We start from the raw sequence: 6060 nt of genomic DNA, 5'->3' as shown, positions 1-6060 counted from the left end.
GCTCGCCAGCGCCGTCCAGAGTTCGCGTGCGTGCGCGATGGAGGTGGCTTGCACTAGCACCTCTTTGGATAGGTTACTCAGAAGATAACCGAGTACCTGCTGATCCTCCCGGAACCAGACGGCATGGAGCGGGTTGGGGATGGTTTCCTCCTTTCCATCCTTGTCCTTGCTGACGACGAACTCGGCCGGCTCCGCCATGCTTCCATCAACGTACCCAAAAAATCCAGCCCCTCTCAGCTACGGCGTGATCTGAGTGCGCCAAAGGACGTAGTTGGTGCGGGTAAGGCGCTCGGGGATCTGGCCGGAGAGGGGAGAGGAGGCGGCGGCGGATGAGGCCATGGCAGGAAGCTGCGGTGGAAGGAGGAAGGCTAGACGGGAAGAGTTAGGCTCTGATACCATATAGAGGAACGTCGTACCCATCCTGGGCGACGGCTGCGTGTTAAATAACCAGGTCGCGACCTCCTGATGAAGCGTACAAGTTTGTTCAGATTACATTCTTGGAGAGAAAGAGATAAGGGAGTTACAACCATATGAGAAGATTCTAATCTATCTAGTTGGACTCCTGCGCAATGCTTTGAAGGAAATATGCCCTAGAGGCAATAATAAAGTTATTATTTATTTCCTTATATCATGATAAAAGTTTATTATTCATGCTAGAATTGTATTAACAGGAAACATAATACATGTGTGAATACATAGACAAACAGAGTGTCACTAGTATGCCTCTACTTGACTAGCTCGTTAATCAAAGATGGTTATGTTTCCTAACCATGGACAAAGAGTTGTCATTTGACTAACGGGATCACATCATTAGTTGAATGATCTGATTGACATGACCCATTCCATTAGCTTAGCACCCGATCATTTAGTATGTTGCTATTGCTTTCTTCATGACTTATACATGTTCCTATGACTATGAGATTATGCAACTCCCGTTTGCCGGAGGAACACTTTGTGTGCTACCAAACGTCACAACGTAACTGGGTGATTATAAAGGAGCTCTACAGGTGTCTCCAAAGGTACATGTTGGGTTGGCGTATTTCGAGATTAGGATTTGTCACTCCGATTGTCGGAGAGGTGTCTCTGGGCCCTCTCGGCAATGCACATCACTTAAGCCTTGCAAGCATTGCAACTAATGAGTTAGTTGTGGGATGATGTATTATGGAACGAGTAAAGAGACTTGCCGGTAACGAGATTGAACTAGGTATGGGATACCGACGATCGAATCTCGGGCAAGTAACATACCGATGACAAAGGGAACAATATATGTTGTTATGCGGTCTGACCGATAAAAGATCTTCGTAGAATATGTAGGAGCCAATATGAGCATCCAGGTTCTGCTATTGGTTATTGACCGGAGACGTGTCTCGGTCATGTCTACATTGTTCTCGAACCCGTAGGGTCCGCGCGCTTAAGGTTACGATGACAGTTATATTATGAGTTTATGCATTTTGATGTACCGAAGGTTGTTCGGAGTCCCGGATGTGATCACGGACATGACGAGGAGTCTTGAAATGGTCGAGACATAAAGATTGATATATTGGAAGCCTATGTTTGGATATAGGAAGTGTTCCGGGTGAAATCGGGATTTTACCGGAGTACCGGGAGGTTACCGGAACCCCCCGGGAGGTATATGGGCCTTAGTGGGCCTTAGTGGAAGAGAGGAGAGGTGGCCAGAGATGGGCCGCGCACCCCTCCCCCCCCCTTGGTCCGAATAGGACAAGGAGAGGGGGCCGGCCCCCCTTCCTCCTCTCTCTCTCCTCTTTTCCCCCCTCCGCGAATCATATTCCAACTAGGAAAGGGGGGGAGTCCTACTCCTGGAAGGTGTAGGACTCCTCCTGGCGCGCCACCTCTTGGCCGGCCAGCCCCCCCCCCCTTTGAGCCTTTATATACGGAGGCACGGGGCACCCCTAGAGACACAAGTTGATCCACGTGATCATATTCTTAGCCGTGTGCGGTGCCCCCTTCCACCATAGTCCTCGATAATATTGTAGCGGTGCTTAGGCGAAGCCCTGCGACAGTAGTACATCAAGATCGTCACCACGCCGTCATGCTGACGGAACTCTTCCCCGACACTTTGCTGGATCGGAGTCCGGGGATCGTCATCGAGCTGAACGTGTGCTAGAACTCGGAGGTGCCGTAGTTTCGGTGCATGATCGGTCGGGCCGTGAAGACGTACGACTACATCAACCAAGTTAACGCTTCCGTTGTCGATCTACAAGGGTTAGATCACACTCTCCCCCTCTCGTTGCTATGCATCACCATGATCTTACGTGTGCGTAGGAATTTTTTTTGAAATTACTACGAAACCCAACAGTGGTATCCGAGCCTAGGTTTTATGTGTTGATGTTATATGCATGAGTAGAACACAAGTGAGTTGTGGGCGATATAAGTCATACTGCTTACCAGCATGTCATTCTTTGGTTCGGCGGTATTGTTGGACGAAGCGGCCCGGACCGACATTACGCGTACGCTTACGCGAGACCGGTTCTCCCGACGTGCTTTGCACAAAGGTGGCTAGCGGGTGACAGTTTCTCCAACTTTAGTTGAACCGAGTGTGGCTACGCCCGGTCCTTGCGAAGGTTAAAACGGAGTCTATTTGACAAACTATCGTTGTGGTTTTGATGCGTAGGTGAGATTGGTTCTTTCTTAAGCCCGTAGCAGCCACGTAAAATAAGCAACAACAAAGTAGAGGACGTCTAACTTGTTTTTGTAGGGCATGTTGTGATGTGATATGGTCAAGACATGATGCTAAATTTTATTGTATGAGATGATCATGTTTTGTAACCGAGTTATCGGCAACTGGCAGGAGCCATATGGTTGTCGCTTTATTGTATGCAATGCAATCGCGATGTAATGCTTTACTTTATCACTAAGCGGTAGCGATAGTCGTGGAAGCATAAGATTGGCGAGACGACAACGATGCTATGATGGAGATCAAGGTGTCGCGCCGGTGACGATGGTGATCATGACGGTGCTTCGGAGATGGAGATCACAAGCACAAGATGATGATGGCCATATCATATCACTTATATTGATTGCATGTGATGTTTATCTTTTATGCATCTTATCTTGCTTTGATTGACGGTAGCATTATAAGATGATCTCTCACTAATTATCAAGAAGTGTTCTCCCTGAGTATGCACCATTGCGAAAGTTCTTCGTGCTGAGACACCACGTGATGATCGGGTGTGATGGGCTCTACGTTCAAATACAACGGGTGCAAAACAGTTGCACACGCGAAATACTCAGGTTATACTTGACGAGCCAAGCATATACAGATATGGCCTCGGAACACGGAGACCGAAAGGTTGAGCGTGAATCATACAGTAGATATGATCAACATAGCGATGTTCACCAATGAAACTACTCCATCTCACATGATGATCGGACATGGTTTAGTTGATTTGGATCACGTAATCACTTAGAGGATTAGAGGGATGTCTACCTAAGTGGGAGTTCTTAAGTAATATGATTAAATTGAACTTAAATTTATCATGAAGTTAGTCCTGGTAGTATTTTGCAAATTATGTTATAGATCAATAGCTCGCGTTGTTGCTTCCCTGTGTTTATTTTGATATGTTCCTAGAGAAAATTGTGTTGAAAGATGTTAGTAGCAATGATGCGGATTGGATCCGTGATCTGAGGTTTATCCTCATTGCTGCACAGAAGAATTATGTCCTTGATGCACCGCTAGGTGACAGACCTATTGCAGGAGCAGATGCAGACGTTATGAACGTTTGGCTAGCTCAATATGATGACTACTTGATAGTTTAGTGCACCATACTTAAATGTCTTAAAATCAGGACTTCAAAGACGTTTTGAAAGTCATGGACCATATGAGATGTTCCAGGAGTTGAAGTTAATATTTCAAGCAAATACCCGAGTTGAGAGATATGAAGTCTCCAACAAGTTCTATAGCTAAAAGATGGAGGAGAATCGCTCAACTAGTGAGCATGTGCTCAGATTGTCTGGGTACTACAATCGCTTGAATCAAGTGGGAGTTAATCTTCCAGATAAGATAGTGATTGACAGAATTCTCTAGTCACCATCACCAAGTTAGTAGAACTTCGTGATGAACTATAATATGCAAGGGATAACGGAAACAACTCCCAAGCTCTTCGTGATGCTGAAATCAACGAAGGTAGAAATCAAGAAAAACATCAAGTGTTGATGGTTGACAAGACCACTAGTTTAAAGAAAAGGGCAAATGGAAGAAGGGGAACTTCAAGAAGAACGGCAAGCAAGTTGCTGCTCAAGTGAAGAAGCCCAAGTCTGATCCTAAGCCTGAGACTAAGTGCTTCTACTGCAAAGGGACTGGTCACTGGAAGCAGAACTACCCAAGTGATTGGCGGATAAGAAGGATGGCAAAGTGAACATAAGTATATTTGATATACATGTCATTGATGTGTACTTTACTAGTGTTTATAGCAACCCCTCAGTAATAGATACTAGTTCAGTTGCTAAGATTAGTAACTCGAAACGGGAGTTGCAGAATAAACAGAGACTAGTTAAGGGTGAAGTGACGATGTGTGTTGGAAGTGGTTCCAAGATTGATATGATCATCATCGCACACTCCCTATACTTTTGGGATTAGTGTTGAACCTAAATAAGTGTTATTTGGTGTTTGCGTTGAGCATGAATATAATTTGATCATGTTTATTGTAATACGGTTATTCATTTAAGTAAGAGAATAAATTGTTGTTCTGTTTACATGAATAAAACCTTATATGGTTACACACCCAATGAAAATAGTTTGTTGGATCTCGATCATAGTAATACACATAATCATAATATTGAAACCAAAAGATGCAAAGTTAATAATGATAGTGCAACTTATTTGTGGCACTGCTGTTTAGGTCATATTGGTGTAAAGCGCATGAAGAAACTCCATGCTGATGGAATCACTTGATTATGAATCAGTTGATGCTTGCGAACCATGCCTCATGGGCAAGATGACTAAGACTCCGTTCTTCGGAACAATGGAGCGAGCAACAAATTTGTTGGAAATCATACATACTGATGTATGTGGTCCGATGAATATTGAGACTCGCGACAGGTATCATTATTTTCTGAGCTTCACAGATGATTTGAGCAGATATGAGTATATCTACTTGATGAAACATAAGTCTGAAACATTTGAAAAGTTCAAAGAATTTCAGAGTGAAGTGGAAAATCATCGTAACAAGAAAATAAAGTTTCTACGATCTGATCGTGGAGAAGAGTATTTGAGTTATGAGTTTGGTCTTCAGTTAAAACAATGTGAAATAGTTTCACTACTCACGCCACCTGGAACACCACAGCATAATGGTGTGTCCGAATGTCATAACCGTACTTTATTAGATATGGTGCGACCTATGATGTCTCTTACCGATCTACCACTATCGTTTTGGGGTTATGCATTAAAGACAGCTGCATTCACGTTTAAAAGGGCACCATCTAAGTCCGTTGAGACGACACAATCTGAACTGTGGTTTGGCAAGAAACCAAAGTTGCCGTTTCTTAAAGTTTGGGATTGTGATGCTTATATGAAAAAGTTTCATCCTGATAAGCTCAAACCCAAATCAGAGAAATATGTCTTCATAGGATACCCAAAGGAGACTATTGGGTACACCTTCTATCACAGATCCGAAGGCAAGACATTCGTTGCTAAGAATGGATCCTTTCCAGAGAAGGAGTTTCTCTCGAAAGAAGTGAGTGGGAGGAAAGTAGAAAACTTGATAAGGTAATTGTACCATCTCCCTTATTGGAAAGTAGTTCATCACAGAAATCTGTTCTTGTGACTACTACACCAATTAGTGAGGAAGCTAATGATGATGATCATGTAACTTCAGATCAAGTTACTACCAAATCTTGTAGGTAAACCAGAGTGAGATCCGCACCAGAGTGGTACGGTAATCCTGTTTTGGAAGTCATGTTACTAGACCATGACGAACTTGCGAACTATGAAGAAGCGATGGTGAGCCCAGATTCCGCAAAATGGCTTGAGGCCATGAAATCTGAGATGGGATCCATGTATGAACACAAAGTATGGACTTTGGTTGACTTGCCCGATGATCG

Source organism: Triticum urartu, chromosome 5A, assembly GCF_056163025.1.
Source record: "Triticum urartu cultivar PI428250 chromosome 5A, HENAU_Tu73, whole genome shotgun sequence".
NCBI lineage: Eukaryota > Viridiplantae > Streptophyta > Magnoliopsida > Poales > Poaceae > Triticum > Triticum urartu.
The sequence above is the reverse complement of the archived record's forward strand: the minus strand, read 5'-3'. Positions refer to the sequence as shown.